Source organism: Dendronephthya gigantea, unplaced genomic scaffold (assembly GCF_004324835.1).
Source record: "Dendronephthya gigantea isolate DGI-Jeju-01 unplaced genomic scaffold, DenGig_1.0 000006F, whole genome shotgun sequence".
In the NCBI taxonomy this organism is placed as follows: domain Eukaryota; kingdom Metazoa; phylum Cnidaria; class Anthozoa; order Malacalcyonacea; family Nephtheidae; genus Dendronephthya; species Dendronephthya gigantea.
Window position 1 is genome coordinate 2,517,183 of NW_021163016.1, and position 19,400 is coordinate 2,536,582.

Below are 19,400 nucleotides of genomic sequence, written 5' to 3' on the forward strand. Positions count from 1 at the left end.
TCACCATTGCCTTATTTCCAAATATATTTCCAGCAATTCTGTTTTTATTTGCAATTTAAGTGGCTTCCACAAATTCCATAATTTTCCCATAAATCCCTTCGCGCCCATCCTTCGTTGTGTGTTAAACGAGTTTTCGCTAATTGCTAAATTACCATAAAACTTCACGTAAAGGGTATAAAACGCATCTAGACTGTCCAATGACGAGTCGCGAACATTTTCCATTACTGCTTCTAAAGATTAGGCAATGTTTGAGAGTGTTAATTTGCCTGGGGGGCGTCACCGAGGAAAAATTTCTCCTCGACCGAAACAGAATATTTTAATGTCGCTCCTCGGAGATACATGCAGTCAAAACATTGCATTTGAGATGTCACAGGTAACTTTCAGCTAAGCTGCTAACTGGATATTGTACCTGCAGACAATGTTCATATTCGTATTGTGTTAGCAACTGTGACCAATATATCCAGTAACATAGACAGTTACGGAGAGGTCTTTGAGTCATACCACGAGATGATAAGGACTTCGAATGAAAAAAAAACCTGAAGATACGCCCATTTCCTCAGGTGATTATTTTAAGCGAGTTATAATTGACGTCAAGAGTGAATATGCAAAACCTGTTTCTGGTTGCTTCGCTACGATAAATTGCTACACCTGTTAAAGAAGTGTTTACCGGCGTGGAGCTTCATTCTTCTCGATCGCAAGTGCCTTAAACTTCGAACTGAAATAAGTTTAATGCTCGACAGTTGCATCCATATATTTCGACAGTGTTAAGATCTTTCATCACCGGCTGAACTTGTATGTCTTCCTGAGGTTGAACTGATAGCTTGGATTGGTCGCATTTGCAAGCCAACGACTTCAGTGACAATGGTACGTGAAATGAATGCATTTTATTGTTTCGTTAGCCATTATCAATTGGCATTAATGTTTCACTGCGCGCTGATTCACTTCATCCAGAGGCTGAGTAAATGTTCTTGGGTCTTGCAGTGGCGTCCTGAGCTATAAGGGAGGGGTAACACCCTCCTACTTTTTTAATTAACAGTCGGTAAATTAATAAAAAGGCAGTGTTTACATGAGCCCGGTTACCCGAGATTCAACAAAGCCTGATTTAAGGTTTTAAAACAAGTTATGTTCAACTAAGAAAAATATGTTGGATTTGTTGTCGGATTTTTTCCCATGCATCTTCTGAAGGCTGAAGCCAGCGAGCATTATCATTTTACCATGTTTCGTTAGCAAACTTTTTTGGTAAACTCTCAGACCCAAAAATCACCCGCTTAATGCTTTCGACGCCTCTTGAATCTTAGCCACCATTGCAGATTTCCTAACCGCACGATATGTGAAATGGAAACTGATATATTCCCAAACAATTCAGCTTACATCCCACCTCGTTTTTCGGTCCCACCCCAGCCAAGTGCTAGTTGTGTCCGAGTGCCAGATATGGCGGTGATGATGTACATGCACTGCGATAATCGTGACCGCTCGCAATATTGAAACTGATCGGCGGTTGGCGAGTTCCTTTTTTGTCGACGGTCAAGAGACAATTGATCATTTGACAACTCTGGGAAAAATTATCAGTTTGCAACAGCTGGAAAAGCTGCTATATAAACGTAGACCAGAGTATGTTCTAGTATTCTGGTTTCGTTTGGTCTGTGGCAGTTGTTTGAAAGGTTGGGCGTCCGTTTTTGCTAACAAAATCAATATACATTAATGGTTCAAATCTATAAATGCTGATCCATAGTGTCACATATTGATGGACTGATACCCTGAAGCTTTTCACGCTATGGAATATATTATTGATATCGATAGTGCGGTTATTAGTTTACTCAACATGTTAATACGTGCATTGGCGTGCACCAGAAATAGAATATAATATATACTATAGGATGCAACACCTTGCGATATCCAATTAGAACCTTCTTAAACATAAATGCACGCGATTTTCGCCCGTGCGATTCGATTTTTCCAAATAGGAAACACAAGGTGTATCACGCGAATATTTAAGGCGACAGGGCCAGGACCGATTAAACTAGATTTCGTGTTTGAAAGTGATTCAGTTCGAGCAGACCGCCAGTCAAGATATTTATGCCGGGGATCGTGAAGTGGGGCACTAATGATTTTATTCATATAGTTAATAGAGCAAACTAAAAGTTACAATTACAATTCTCTTCAGGGGGCAAGTATACCTGCTACCCCCGCCTGTCTATTACGCCCTACGGTTTAAAAGTAAAAAACGGCGTACAACGTACGGGAATTTAAGCATCAGCCCGTACTTGTCTACCAAGAAATAGAGTGCGAGTCGGCAATACGTTTTTTCACGGGGTCTCGCAGTTAGCTTGTTGAAAAATATAGTTTCACAGGCATTCGGGTGGCATTAACTGAGGCGTAGTTATAAGCTTAAAGTTTTGACACCAGCAGCAAACCCCCAACACTTTCTAAGCGGATGAAGATCAAGATTATAACTGGTTTTAAGAGTTGAAACTATTTTAGGCGAGGATTATTCACATGATGGATTCCTTTGAACTGTTTTGTTTTGTCTCTTGAATCTTTACAAGAGAAATATTTTCTTTTCCGGAAACACGAAACGATCAGACGGGCCTAAAAGACAGAGTAATTAGGGAACAATTCACTGATTGAACTATATCGATGACATTGAGGACGTTTGTAAATTCAAAAACAATTTTTTACGACATTAATCTTCTCAAATTCCGACCGCCCATCAAGCAGGCTGTTTATTCACATCACAGATAACTTCAAAGTCAAAAACTGGCAAAAATTTGATGCACCTTTAAAGCCTGCTTGCGTGCATGGAAACATCACGCTTGCAAAAGGTATAATCGTATATTTCGTGTATGAAAGATGCTGTTTGAAGTATGAAAGGCCGTAAATAGAACTGAAAATTAGATACGTCTTCTAAACTTCTAATAATACACAAAATTAACACTTCTTTATGTCAATGCTGGCTGTAATTCGTAGCTATTTTACAAATTGGATGAACCCCGTAGTGCTGTGAACAGTTCACGAAAATTTCTTCACCCCAAGTTACATTTAGGATCGGTAAAGCAAATCTGGAATGTAGGAAAATTTGTTTTGATCGCAGCAATTTAAAAATGTCTAAGCTATGATTCCTATTGGCCATTGCTATTTCCTCAAAATCGAGAACAATGAACACGGAGAGACTGTATGCAGTTTACGTACGTTCATTATAGCTAGAGCGGTCTTCTGCCTTAAGTGACCTGATGAAAGTTTGTTTACCATACCAGAAACGTGATTCATGTCACCGAAGTCTAGAACATTCGGGACGCTCTGCCTGATCTTCAGACTTGCACGCATCATGCATCGAAAAAAACCCAGCAATTAGATAGGTTGTCTTGTTTGAAAAAAAACGCAGCAAGCCGACAATTTTGATCTGCACTATCTTCAGTTGACGTTTTTGAAACCACGATTGGTTACAAAACACTTTTTTATAGGATTTGACACGCTTTCAGCCCAAAACCTGAGCCAGATTACCCGACTAAATTTATGTCCCACCACTATATTCAGTGACAGAGTTTAAAACTTAGAGTATAACTAACGTGTAGAGCCCAAACTGTCATAGAGCCTTTGTCACTTTGACGCGGTATGAATGAGGTCTTATATACCACATACTAATTCCCTGTATTGTACAACATATATACAAAGTCAAGGTTACTGACTTACTGTTTACATTATTATGAAAGTTCCTCAAAACACAGTTGGAATTTTGCCCATGTATCAATGCATTGTCCCCACAGGCGATATCAAAACAGGGATTATTACACCGAGCTATTGTGTCCAGGCGTTAGTATATATTTTACAAATTCTTTATATCGTGGAATTGACCAACGTAAAATTCCAACTGTGACACATGCAGAAGACACGTTGAAAACGAAAAAGATGAAACACGACAGAAACTCGGAAAGTTTTATTCTTTTACTATTAAGTATATATGCTCAGAGATGAATCCCGAAAATCTAATGTTCATTAAATATTGGATCGAAAGTGTTTTGCTAAGAATGAAAAACTGCATTGACAAGTTCATATATAAAGTGTTTGTTTAAGTAAATTGAAACCTCAAAGAATGAAATATTTGTCTTCGATTCGCAGCCAAATCTGGGTGATCATATTTGAGATGCGTTCAACCGTTTTTGACAGTTTTACAAAAGGACTTTCATCAAATACTTTGTTACTTTGAGTCCAAATATGGAATCGGCGTCGAAACATCAAACACAAAACGATGAAATTAGTGGATTATGCGAGTTTTCTAAGTCGCTTGATTAGGTATTTAAATTTTAATGCGGGGCGTTATAATTACCTTTGTACGCCGCAGAGTTGAAGCGAATTACCAAAGGGCATTTTTTTACTACATTGAGCCGACGGTTTATTGAAGACGTCTTGTGTTGGCTGGGAAAAGCTCAGACGTGCCGGATAAAGTATGTATGGAAGGGTTGGACAAGGGGTTTCCTGTTGGTTCAGTGTCATCAATAAGAGAGGAGGGGAATGGCACGGAAGGGGGGGGGGACAAAACAACAAGCAAGCCTACTAAATGTTGGACAAAAAGTTCAACTCATGCATGCATAAGCGATCATCATAAAGAAAATTTCAATCTTATAAGAAAACGACGCCTAAAGCGACTGTTTGTTATTCAATTGGCGAAATGAAAGCTGTTGTAAGTTGACGAATGTTTTCAAACAAAGGGTTTAACCCCGGCTGTTTGAGCTCGTTTACCTCAAACATAATGACTGAAGTGTGCTATCGTCACGGCCCGATTCACTCATTTTGGCATTCAGAACTCACCTGTCACCGAGAGCATTTGTCGAGTAAATGGCCGCGCTAATTTTGTGATACAAACTGTATCGACATTGAAAATTGAACAATGGTCGCAGGTGATACTAATCGCTAGTGCACAAAGGGAAAAAATTGAGACGCTGAAGTTTAAGTTTGCTTCGTTGTCTTGTTGTCTTGTAAATATATTCACGAGACAGGGAACAATTTGTCTTGCCGACCACCGACATATATTATCTCATTTGCCATTCTTTATTTTATTTATTTAAGCACAATGGGTACTTGAGGATTATGTTGGCCCGTCGAGCGTAAGCCGTTTGATGAAAAAACTTTATCTCCTCAAAAACCAACTTCGTAAATCAATGTGGACAGTTCTAGTTAGGCTTTAATCGAACGTTTTTATATACTTGAACGTCGTTGGGCAAAATTAGCCTCGAAGGGTTCCCCTGCTGTCGTGGTGAGGGATTGAAATCGCTGAGACGGGGGAGGAAGTTAGCCTGCAGGGCAGGGCGCCAATCACCTGGCGAGCCATTTATGCGAAACGCGAGTAGATCATAATAAAAGCGGCTCTCTTTGTAGTTCAGTTTGCCAGAACAAGTTTGCATTTCGTTGGCAGCGCCATCTACAATTCGTTGCCGATAAAATTCCCGCCGCCGCTCATTTGCATCCTCTTAAGGACCAAGTACGTCGTTGCTTAGAAAATTAGACCAAAAGCCTTTCTTCATTTCGAAATACTCAGTCAATCGTGCGTGCTCGAGAGCTGTCACGCTTCAACGTCGGTCAACTGGCTGCAAGCGACCGCGTATACCAATCGTCTCAACTATATCTGGACATATATCGTCGTTAGCCTGCGTTTACAACAGGTCGAAATCGAGAGCGAGCTGTGATAAATAAAAGGTAAGCACGTTTGCTTTTTATCACAAACCCTCGCCGCGCTGGCAATACGGGGCAGCACAACACTTCATCAATGCTGTATACTACAGCGTCGTTGTGTGTGATTCTATACAGTTAAACGTAGTCTGCCAAGGGTCAAACGGTTTCCAAACATCGATTACACACAAGTAGAAACCATTGCAGATAATCCGCAACTCTCGTTCGCCTTACGAATGTAGTTAATCTTTCCTGATGAAGGTGAAAATGAGTTGATCAGGAATACACCTTATCAAATTTTAACGGGTAAATCCTAAACCGAATTAACCCATTGCCCTAGCTTTTACTGCAGTGTGGCGCATGTATATATTTCTAAATGTCCAGATATGAACTATAGTACGTTTTTATGTACAGAGTGATCGGAAACCTTCAAAGCCGTTGTTCAACATAGCTACATTTATTTAGCAACTCTATGTTTGCTCTAGTTGTGTAATATGTGCGTAAGCGTTATATGCAGTAAGCGCGGGCAATATTGGCCAATATCGCACAGGCCGGCGGTGTATATTTGAAGCCCAAAGCCTCATCGCTAACTTATTGTGAAATGGGAGCCTTTCTTGTGCAAAAACAGAGAAACATATGTTGTTTATTCGCAAGAACACGTAAAATTTTTGTTTCCGTATGTAATAATATGCTCGTGGTGTGAAGTCGCGGTAGTGAAATTTAATAATTTTTTCTTCAGGCTAATCGCGCGGACATCCTTCTAGAATTACATAACTGTTTGAAAACACACAAGTGTAAGCCACTCGTTAAAATGCGGACAAATTTGATTGTAAATTTTTTTGATATCTCCTTGATGAAATATCTTAAACATTGTTAAGGTAACAGCTTTTTGCATTGTGTAACCAGAATCTAGGACAATAAAACATCAGGGGTCCTTATAATAACAGGCAGCTACCGCACGGGGTCATGTCGAGAAAGTATTGTAAATGCTAAACGTTTCTTAAAGGAAAGTTATGCAGTATATTCCTCCATGCCGTTCATCTTTCTCTCAAGTAAAGTCTCCCGTTAATAGTAAAATATAACACGTATTAATTCGACAGCTCTGCGTCTAAACTGCGCAAACAGCGACGCCTTGTCGATAAACAAGGAGCAAGTTTTCATTTCGTTTCGCTCACTTGAATTTGCGAGTCGAGTGAAGATTTAATTACCAGCCTTTTGCATCATTTGTGGTAATTTTCGCTTATGAGTTAACTTGCATGCCCGCTGTTAAAACCGTGGTCACAAACGCGAGACGTGTACATTTGTCAAATAGCGATGATAACCTTTCAGGTCGGGTTAAATAAATGATTTGATAAAATCTGGATAATGGCTGGTGACTCCGTTCTTTTGACAGGGTCGTGAGAACCTGAACGTATGTGTTCAAACGCGGACACTTGACGCCTTTTCGACCGCGCGCGCGCGTCTGCGAGGCTTGGTAAATTTTATCGCCCAGTAAAAATTGCCAAGCGAAGCGATTCCTTACTAAACAGCTGTCATCCCATTTGCGCCTTCTGCCATATTAATCGGCGTTGTGCGTGAACTGTCTGTAATTAGATTATGGTGAAACAAAACTATCCTAAAAGGCTTTTTCCTCTTTGAAGGATAAGCACTTGAAACTGCCCATTTACCCCAAGGCCTTTCAAAGCATCACGCGCAAATACTTGTAATGTTTTTGCACAAGAAGTGTCATATGTATAGTATATTTGCATAGTGGTCGGGCTATATTTGCCGATACATTAAGAAAGGTTGATTGTTTGCATATATTGCTGTCGTTTCTTACACGGTTTCTTTGCATAAAGTCAAAACTCAAAAGCAAGACCGCAATTCAAAAACCGTCAAAAACCAGACGCTCTCCTTGTTTGCGCTTCCTCCTGTGTGTTTTACAAAGATTCGCTGTCTTATATTTGAAATATCGGGCTAAGTTCATTATACACCCACAGTCTCGCAACGGGCGGATCGATAGATTATTTTAAATCTACTATATATACTGGTTGCCCGGTAGATTTCAATATAGCTCAGGCGCTTTACACTGCATGCTATAATTTAGAAGAACAGTCGATTGTGAAATTTAATGAAAATAATCTTATATGAAAATGAGAACAACAATTTTTCACGAGGCATCTTTCCGACCCAACTGTGAAGACTGTTCATCAGCTGAGTATGGCTGGAAGTCTATATTTGTCTGTCTTTGGTATAATTTCTTTGTTTCGTATATTAAAAGTCGGCCCGATTAATTACACCAAAGAACGGATCAATCGTTAAGACGTAAGTCATACCTTTGAAACGGATTAACTTTGAAAACCGCTTTTTTACCGAGGTGATGATTCATCGCGCGGGAAAGTTCTTTAGCGATATAGACGCAACTTCTTACATAATTGATCGAATTTACAAACGTAAAGCCTGCCAATGAAGATGTCAGCTTTTAGTGATTTAAAACAGTTTTAGACCTTCTGGGGGGTGTGGGGGAAAGGTATTAACGGTATTTGATGACGAGATCTTTCTATTCGTCTGATTTGAATGACAGTTCACTGGGCAACAGTGGAGTTTCAGACTTCGTGGAACCGGCACGGTCATAAATATTATCTCTCTGCAGATATTATAAAAAGGAAAGACTATAGTGTCTGTCATGCATTATTACCAGTATATATTAATAATAGGGAGTATATTATGCCTTCCTTGGAAAGAGAAATTGAAAATTAGTGGACGAAATGTGCATAGTATATCATAGAATTACTTGGTCTGCGAAGCTGGCAACCGCCGTAATAAGTAATAAACCAATCTAAATTCACGAAATGAATACAATCGCTGTCTTATTACAACCATTTTTTTTCTCGCGGGCAGGGGGTCGGTTTTTGAAGAAACATTGATCATGTTTATGCAATTAACGAACATCCAAGTTTAATTACATTCAAACTTTAGCAGAACAATTAAGTTTGCATGGGCAATTTTTAGGTCATATGCGTGAAAGTTGATTTCGATCATTCGCAAAATGTGTTGAAGTGATAGGTTAATTCTGACTTATTCACCGATTACGATAAGCCAAACCTTCGAGCAACTTGCACGAGTGTTGGGTCAGAATAGAACAGTATGTGTAATATACTTTTTTATCTTATATTTAAAGTATACCATTTTGCAGTATCTAATATACAGTTCATAAATATACAGCCGGAAGCAGCAGCATATGGTATAACAACTGCCTGTATATAAAATAAACAAATTCACGTTTCAACGTTGTCGTGTCGTTATTTCCAGCTAAACAAGAGTTGCAATTCTGGGAAGAGGGGAAGATTTGTCCCCCCTCCCCATTTTTCAAATTGTAATATAATCTACCGTGAAATACCGCCTTTGGTTAAAGGCTTCGTTTCCCCCACTTTTGAAAGAATATCGATTAATCCCCAAGACAAGAGGCTTGCCCTGTCTTGTGAAATGCATGAGAAGCCTTTTAATATATAATGGCGTAGCTTTTTATATATATACACACAAATTAAGGCCTAAACTTGTGGCCTATACTTCATAATGTATGTTAATGAAACCAGATGAAAACATACTTATTGCTGTCAAGCACTAAGATTGCAAAATATTAAAATAGGTAACCGCAATTTAAAAGTATGATCCTATCGATTAGGAGAACTTAACGAGTTCCATCTGCATGTTGACTACTACTTATATAGAATGACGAATCGAAGAAGATAAGCTCCTCTAAGCTTCGCCTAGTTGTCGTATTATTGACGTGGGCAAGGTTTAGTTTTGCAATAAAAGAATACGGTCTGTCGAAATTCGGTATTTGATTGTTTATGCGAAGGCCGGTCAACCTTTAACGTTAAACCAACTATATTTAGATGCAAATCGATTGATTTGGTTTATTTGTCAATGATCTGTCTTTCGTGAATTGACTGCTAATGTTTTGTGTCATTTCGTGCCATTTAGATCGACTGGTATGCTGAACGTTGGCAAGAAGATGCTCTGTGTTTACGGATTCAAACCGAACGATCAAACCACAACGAATGAACCATCGTGGGACGACAGCGAGAGCATGTCTGAAAACCTTTTAAACGAAAGCAGAAAAAAAGTAACCGTCAGAGTTCGTTTGTTTCCTAGGGAGTCTCAACCATCCTCGAGCACCCGATGGTGGACCGTCACGCTCAAGGCGAAGAGCGTTTTTAGGCGGAACAAACACAACGTTAAAATCACTGAAAACGTTGGAACGAAAACATTTTGGACGAACGAGGGGAAGTTTTCTTTCGACGATGATAATGTTATAGTCCGGGGGGAGCTGCAAGACGACTCGGTCGCGGGGAGGTATTTTGTACTGCGACTTAAACATCCACAAAGAGGCGAGATGTGTTCGAGTGACAATGTGTTGTACGAGGGAACTCTAGAGAGAGCTAAGAGTGTGAGATGCGATAGCGAAGACAGTTGGGAAGTAACACATGATGCAATCGTGTTTCGTGATTAGACAATACATTGCCAAAAGTAAACACGAAGTTTGGAAACTATTCAAACGGAATGGTCGCCTTAAAAAAACCATTAACTTTAGCGCCTGTGCTTGTCGGAGACAGTCGCGCAATTCGTCGGTATAAACCGTGAAATTTATCTCAAAATCCAATTCATCGCATAAGTGGTAAATAGAGAATTGAAATTTTAGACGAAATTTAGTCTGTGCTACGACAGTGTATAACCTTATCAAGAAGGTTATCTTTCGAACTTGCCATGTCATCAAAGTTTGAGATTTGAAATGTTCACGTCTGAGATGTGGAACTGGCTTGTGGAAAACTAGAATGTTTAACAAACGGTTGTAGGTATAGCTAGAATATTAATGCCCACGTACATGATAGCTGGGAACGCCTAATTTGATTCACATTTGTAATATGTATATTTGCACTTTTCATAACGACGAACACGAGAGAACGTTCAGAAATGTGTATAAAGAATTCAGTTATGTAAAACATATTGTAGTATTTTTGATAAATAAGACTGTGCATAAATTATAGTATATATATAGTTCTGGTTATATTAGGACGATGTTGTGAATATTGCTTCATTGATGTATTGGGGGTAATGGTTGCTAGGTCATGAAAACAGCAATTTTCGATTCCTGCGCCGTGTTTGATTCAAAGTAAAGTGCCCTGGAGCCCACGTTTGGGAGCGATTATATATTCCACGTGGCGTTGTTTGATTAGCTGAAGGTAAATGGCAGATCCTCCAGTTGCTAATTGTTGTAAGAGCACGTCTGTAAAAGTTCCGCAAATCCGTAAGAGGCAGTTTCAAGAGGGGACATGCAGGTTCTTGAAAAGTAATATCGTTCAAGCACGATAGAAGATCTCGCTTTCTAAAACAAAAGAAATCGCATGCACTGGTTCTCGTGCAAGGCCCGTTTAATTTCAGACGTCGAACTTTTCATGCGCCGAATCGAATGGAAATAATAAACTTGCACGAAGACTTTAGCTCATTAACATTAGGTTCAGCACATGAAAAGTTCGGTTCCCTAAATAAATAGAAATTCAATCGCTCAGACACGCACTGTGTGGTATTCGAGTGTTTTCAGAATTGCTTTTCATCGCCCTTGTAATGAGTTTTCACGTCGTACGGGTTAATTCACACGGTCCATGACGCACTTCAAAAAGATACAAAATTGCTTCCACTTTTATTGTCGATTGATGCCCTCTGTTTTGGAGAACGTAATCCACAGAGCCAAAACAACACGCACAACTTTCGAAGTCGTACTGCGTCTGCGTTTAAACCAATGCTTGCATAAAGCATCGATATTCGTGTGGGAATTGTTGGCAGGAAATTCCTGTACGTCCTCGCATCCTGAATGCCAGAATTGAAATATGAATGAAAGTGGTGAGTGGTGACGCTCTTTCCCATGCCTGTTATATTTTTAATCACTTCAATTGGCTTTGTGGTAGTGTTTTTTTTTCATTCTAAATTCATGCATGGTTTTGTTTGCATTTTTATTGAATTAGCCCTGATTGGGAACATCAGTTTTGAGTACGGCATTTGATCGTTTCAATGCATGGTCTATGGAACGATATAACTGTTGAAAACAATTAGACTCTGTTTCATTTAATTAATAATATAACTATTGATTTGATTGGCTGAAGGTCACGTGGGGAGATAGCCTGCTATAACCTACGTGCCTAAGGAATATGTTAATTGGGGTTTGGTTGTAATCGGATAAAATGCAAATTTGATTGTCCAATAAAATTATATAAAAACTATGCCTAGCTCTGGTTTTTAAATGGAGCCCGATATGGGACAAGTATTCGAAACAACTGGAAGGAGTTAAAGGAGCTGATCGGTACCAATTGGCAGCGAACGTTGGTTTTAGTAAGCCTATATTTGTGCGTCGGTCTATGAGGGAAGCGCGTTGTACGGTATCATCTTTTATTTTCTTGTATTATAAGAATGAATTCTTTAGCGGTATAAGCCTTAGGGATCTCTGTCAAATCCTTGTGTCATATTGTATTCGTTATTGTAACGTTTTCGTTTTGTCCTGTTTTCAATTCTATCCCCTTCATATAAAGGTTCTTTGTTAGGAACACGTGTAGTCACACCTTGTCAAGATGTCTGATCTAAGTCGAGCAAAAGGTAGATACACTGGCCTAATAACATATTTAAAAGCGGTTTTGAACGATTTAAGCAGTTGTGTTTATGCGGATGACTGTGAGCAAGAAAAAATCCTAGGATTTAAAGGTTCGGTGGTCAGCATTGTTGAACAATGCGGCGTTGTTCATAGTAAAATCTTGTCTTTGCTTGAGCCGGAAGAAATTTCTACTGAAGTTGTAGAGCACATGAAATGTCTTGAACCTGTTCATAGAATCATAGCAGCAACTGATTTAAAACTATCTAAAATGAATCAAGAAGCAAGTCCTATTAATAGTCCTATGAATAGTCCTATGAGTAATATGAATGGCATGTTTACTAGTAATGTAAATGGTATAGGCAGTGTGAGTACTACCCACTGTAAATTGCCAAAAATAAGAATGCCAGAGTTCAGTGGAGATCCCCTTATGTGGCAAGGGTTTTGGGACCAATACAAAGCATCAGTACATAATAACACTAATATAGGTGACATAGACAAATTTAATTACCTGAAGGGTTGCCTTAAAGGTGAGGCTTTATCAGCAGTAGCAGGATTACATTTAAGCTCAGACAATTATAATGAAGCAATTGAGTTACTTGAAAGAAGATTTGGAAATGAGCAACTCTTAATATCAGCACATATGGAGTCATTATTAAAAATAAGTAAGGTTAGATCAAGGGATAATGTAAAAGAATTAAGAATGTTGTATAATCATGTTGAGAGCTGCATGAGAAATTTGAAGTCTTTAAAATTAGACACCTCAGGGTATGGTTCATTGTTAATTCCTATACTCAAAGATAGATTACCTGACGAAATAACTATGATAATTTCAAGAAGCTTTGGAAACAACACATGGACTTTAGATAAGGTTATGCAGTATTTTAATGATGAATTGAGAGCCCAAGAAAATTGCACTTCTTCTAGTGGCATGACATCACATTTCAAAGAAAGTAATAACAGTAGGAAACCAGGATATTACACAACAAGTAATCTGTTTGCACAATCTAATAAAGGGGCTTGCGCCTTTTGTAATCAAGAAGGCCATTTCCATTCCAAATGCACTAATGTAACCAGTCCAGAATCAAGAAAGATAATTCTCAGGAAGAACAATAGGTGCTTTATTTGTCTTGAACAAGGTCACATTGCCAAGAACTGCACAAAAACATATATTTGTAGAAGATGTAAGCATGGTAAACATCATATCTCTATTTGCAATTACAAGCCAAATAAACATGAGCATGATAATCAAGATAAGCCACCTCCTGAGCAGAATTCTAAGGATCAAACGGTTAATCAAGGTTTTGTGGGCCATGCTGGCTGTGAAAAGAATGGAATTTTGTTACAAACTGCTAGGGCCAATGTACTTTCCTTTGATGAGTCAGTATCTGTGAATACCAGGATATTATTTGATAGTGGCAGTCAACGTACATATATATCTGCAAAGGTTAGAAATGCACTTAAGTTAAAGACATTAAGAAAGGAGAAGGTAATTATTAAGACTTTTGGCCAAGGTGAGACCAGTGTTGTTCAAAACCTAGATGTAGTTCAGTTTAAAGTGAAGGGTGCACATGACAACATATTTCTGCATGTTGAGGCCCTTTGTGTTCCAGTTATCTGTAGCCCATTGACTAACCAAAACCTAACTCAAGCAAGGGCATTGAGTGAACTTAAACATTTGCAATTTGCTGACTATGAGCATCATGACTTACCAAATCTCCCAGTAGGAATCTTAATCGGCATTGATTTCTATCATACATTTATGACAGGTAAATTAGTTAAGAGTAAGGATGGGCCTGTGGCTAGTGAAACAAAGATTGGATGGGTACTTAGTGGTCGACTAGGACCATCGTCATCGGATATACATACCGGTAGCGTAGAAACACATTTATTGCGGACTACTGTAGAACCTGTACACAATGATTTGCAACAGCAATTACAAAAATTTTGGGAAGTTGAGGAAGTAGGTCCTTCTGAGGACAGTATTGTAAGTAAATTTGAAGAAGATATCATACATGATGGTGAAAGATATGTTGTTAAATTACCCTTTAAACCTGACCATGATATTTTACCTGACAACTATTTTGTCTGTGAAACGAGATTAAAATCCTTGAAGAATCGTTTAGTCAACAAGGGTATTGAAAAGGAATACGACTTGATTTTCAGAGAATATGAGCAGAATGGTATCATTGAGCAAGTTCCTGAGGCTGAAATAGCTAAGGAAGCAGGTGTTACTCACTATCTTCCTCATAGGCCCGTAATTCGCGAGGATAGACAAACCACTAAAATAAGAGCCGTGTTTGATGCCTCTTGTAAGACAAATGGACCCTCATTAAACGAATGTCTTTATGCTGGACCTAATTTGATTGCAAAAATATTTGATATTCTTGTAAGATTTAGATGTAACAAAATAGGGTTGCTAGCAGATATACGACAAGCATTTCTCAACATTGCTATAGACGAGGAACATCGTGACTATCTTAGGTTCTTATGGCATGATTCCGTTACGGGGCAGACGATCATTTATAGATTTCTTAGAGTGGTATTTGGGGTTACAAGCAGTCCATTTCTACTAAATGGCACCATCCGTCACCATCTAGACAAGTATGTAGAGGGAGATAAAGCAATTGTAGACCGTTTAAAAGAGGATTTTTATGTAGATGATTTAGTTACTGGTTGTCAAGTTTTAGATGAGGGTAAGGAAATATATGATAAGAGCAAATCTATTATGAACGATGCAGGTTTTGAATTAAGGAAATGGGTCACAAACGACCATGAGTTGCAAAGCTACATTTCTTCTAAGGAAGTAGATGAGAGTAATGTAAAACAGCAAGACGATTTAACATATCATGAATCAACAGCTACTAACATTGATACAAGTCATAAAACAGTTTTAGGCTTAACATGGGACACAAATTCGGATGAAATTGTTTTCAGTTTCGATTACTTGATAGAGAGATGTCGTAATTTGAGTCTGACCAAGAGAAATATTCTAAGTTTGTCGGCCTCGATTTTTGATCCACTGGGTATGCTTGCTCCGGTCACAGCAAAACTCAAAACAATGTTTCAATTACTTTGTAAAGATAAACTCGGTTGGGATGAATTAATTCCAAAGAAAATTGAAGAAATTTGGCTTAAATTCATAGGCGAGTTAGCGGAACTTAAGGAAATCAGATGTTCTCGGTTTGTGTCTGTTAGTCACTTTCCTTCGGATGTACGTGTAGAACTTCATGGATTTTGTGATAGCTCAAAAGAAGTTTATAGTGCTGTTGTCTACCTTCGGCTCATTTGTGCAGATAATGTCAAAGTTAGTTTCATAGCTTCAAAAACAAAGGTGGCACCCTTAAAGACCATAACTATACCAAAATTAGAGCTTCTAGGTTGTTTGTTACTCAGTAAACTTCTTTCTCGGGTATTAACTTGTATGGAAGGCCGTCTTAGTATTCAGACAGTTGTTTGTTGGTCTGACTCTGAAGTTGCTCTTTCGTGGATTAGAGGAAAGGAAAAGACGTGGCAGTCGTGGATTGAAAATAGAGTAGTTGCAATTCGGAAGGTTGTTGACAGGGAAGGGTGGAGATACGTTAAAAGTGAAATAAATCCGGCAGATATTCCTACTAGGCTCTCTTCTAGTTTGCATGACTCTTTTGCTGGACGTTGGTTTGAAGGTCCCTCATTTCTTTTGACTTCAAAAGCTTTGAATGAAGTCAGTAAGGAAAATGGTAGTAGTGAGATCCCTTTGGCGGGAAGTGCTGAAGTAAATAACTTCAGTACTAGTAATCAAACGACACACAAAGGCCCAACAAACCAACAATGTTCTATAAGCTCTGTCATTGAGTGTAGTCGATACAGCTCTTTAAAGAAACTTATTCTAGTCACTGGTTACGTCATGCGTTTTGTGAACAATTTAAAGATAAAAGTCAAGTCGAGGAAAGAGTTAACAGACGGTGACTTGGTCACAGAGGATATGTTGACAATCGACGAATATAACGGTGCGTCACAAATGTGGATCCAAGACGAACAGTCACGGTTAAAACAGCAAGATAATTATTCTAAACTAGAACAATCGTTGCGGTTATTCGAGGATAAAGACGGTATTATTCGGTTGCGTGGTCGATTTGCGAATACATCGTTGGCATACGAAGAACAATACCCGATCATACTTAGGAACAAGGAAAGTAAATTTACTCGGTTGATGATTTTAAATGCGCACGAAGAAGTTAAACATCACGGCGTAGAGACGACATTGGCTCGGATCAGACGGAACTACTGGATTGTGCAAGGAAGAAAAGCAGTTAAGGAGATTTTAAGGAAATGTGTACTTTGTACAATTTATCAAGGATTGCCTATGCGTGGACCTCCTAGCCCGGACTTGCCAAATTACAGAGTAAATCTTTCGGGATATGCCTTTCAAGCAACCGGACTAGACTTCGCAGGTCCATTGTTCGTAAAGAGAGACTCGACTCAAGATAAAACCTATGTTCTCTTACTAACGTGTGCAACAAGTCGAGCGGTACACCTGGAACTAGTTCCAGACATGTCTACAGGCGGATTCTTACGTGGGTTCAAGCGATTTATTGCTAGAAGAGGAGTTCCGGATGTTGTTATACATGACAACTTTAAGACGTTCAAGTCGGTCATCGTAAAGAGATTTATGCTTCTACAAGGAATTCGGCAAAACTACATCTTGCCATTAGCTCCCTGGTGGGGCGGATTCTACGAGAGACTCGTTCGATCGGTGAAAGTCTGCTTAAAGAAAACGTTGGGAAAGTCGTTCGTAACGTTTGAGGAACTACAGACTATCCTTTGTGAAGTAGAAATGGTCATTAATAATCGACCTTTAGCTTACGTCAGCGACGACGATATGGATGACGCGTTGACACCTCATCAGTTGATGCATGGTCGTAACATTTATGGAACAGCTAAAGCTACGGATTTTATATTGAGCATGAGTTTAGACGAAGGCAAACGAAGAGTACTCCATGTTCGAAAGTTATTACGAGACTGTTGGGTGCGATTTCGAGATTCGTACATGAATGAATTGAGGCAAATGAACGCGTACAGACAAGTTAAAGGCAAGAAAAACGAACGTATACGGGTAGGGGAAGTTTGCTTAATAAAAGAGGACAGACCGTCAGTACGGGCACAGTGGAGAAAAGGAAAGGTATTACAGTTGGTTGTCGGCGACGACGAGATGATTAGAGGAGCAAAACTTAAAGTGTTGTCAAAAACAGGACAACAGTCGAACGTTTATCGTCCGCTACAAAAGCTAATTCCTTTTGAAATACAGGAAAGTTGCGAGGAGGATTCGGGGGCCGATGAAGTCAGTGTTGATGAAGAGACGAAGGAGAATGAACATTCTGTTGTCGCAGCGAAAGAGAAAGAAAACAACTCGAGTCGACCTCGGAGAAAAGCTGCAATCGAAGGACAAGATCTTCGTAGACTTAGAGAACAATATTCATAAACTTTTTTTTGTTGGGGAGAATGTTGAAAACAATTAGACTCTGTTTCATTTAATTAATAATATAACTATTGATTTGATTGGCTGAAGGTCACGTGGGGAGATAGCCTGCTATAACCTACGTGCCTAAGGAATATGTTAATTGGGGTTTGGTTGTAATCGGATAAAATGCAAATTTGATTGTCCAATAAAATTATATAAAAACTATGCCTAGCTCTGGTTTTTAAAATAACCTTATGAATTCCCCCGTGAAAGGGCATCAGTCCGCCTTTTATCTTCCCTTTTGGATCTTTTTTATGACTCTTGAGAAATTTAAATAAAAACCCTTCAATTTTCTTCACGTTCAGAATGCATAATTCAGATCTTATATACTATACCTGATTCAAATGGTCACAACATCAAGTTGTTTTACGGTATCTCTGTACCTAGAACTTCTTTATTTGACAGATCATATTTGACATCATAGCATGGTTATATTGTTTAATGTTTGTATATGAGCACCAAACATACCGGAAACTTAACATAGTACAAGCATTTGACCATTAAAACAGCGTGGTTATCCATGTCAAAATATTTGACATCATAACCAAAGCATATGGTTACATTGTTTAATGTTTGTATATGAGCACCAAACATACCGGAAACTTAACATAGTACAAACATTTGACCATTAAAACAGCGTGGTTATCTATGTCAAAATATTTGACATCATAACCAAAGCATATGGTTACATTGTTTAATGTTTGTATATGAGCGCCAAACATGCTGGAAACTTTACATAGGACAAGCATTTGACCATTAAAACAGCGTGGTTATCCATGTCAAAATATTTGACATCATAACCAAAGCATGGTTATATTGTTTAATGTTTGTATATGAGCGCCAAACATGCTGGAAACTTTACATAGGACAAGCATTTGACCATTAAAACAGCGTGGTTATCCTTGTCAAAATATTTGACATCATAACCAAGGCATGGTTATATTGTTAATTGACCAGAATTTGACCATTTATGGCCTTTCATCGCGACCACCATTTCTTGTGGCGTATATTGAACTACAGTATTAAAACCAGTAAAGAAACACGGAATGCGGCAGAGATTGTAGCACATAACTTACAAATTTGTATTTTATTTTCAAAGTTTCTAAAAAGTTTCAATGTTTGCGGCTATTAGACATCAGTATTGCTTAATCAAATAAAAAATTCCCACCCTCCAAGATGAATTACATAAACAAACTTAACAAAGTAAATTGTCATCGCAATCCCAAAAAGTCATGGGCGCAACGGATAATAAAAATATGCGAAAGATTTTGCCCAGAGACTGCAAAACTTTGCTTGGCTAATTCATTTCTGACGAACGCATTTAAAACAATAGTTAATCAATTGAGATGCCTCATTATCTATTGTTGTTAATGCATTCAGCAAGTGAGAAGCACGATGTTTGAAATAGGGTTTACTGGTAAGTGTGAACGATGCGTAAAGGCGGATTTCCACTTACAGCGAAATCGTTCGCTAGCGAAATATTTGCATATTTTCTTTTGAATTGAGAACAGTCAAGTCGAACTAATTTATTTATGCTGTTAAAATTCAAAAGAAAATATGCAAATATTTCGCTGGCGAACGATTTCGCTGTAAGTGGAAATCCGCCTTAAAGTG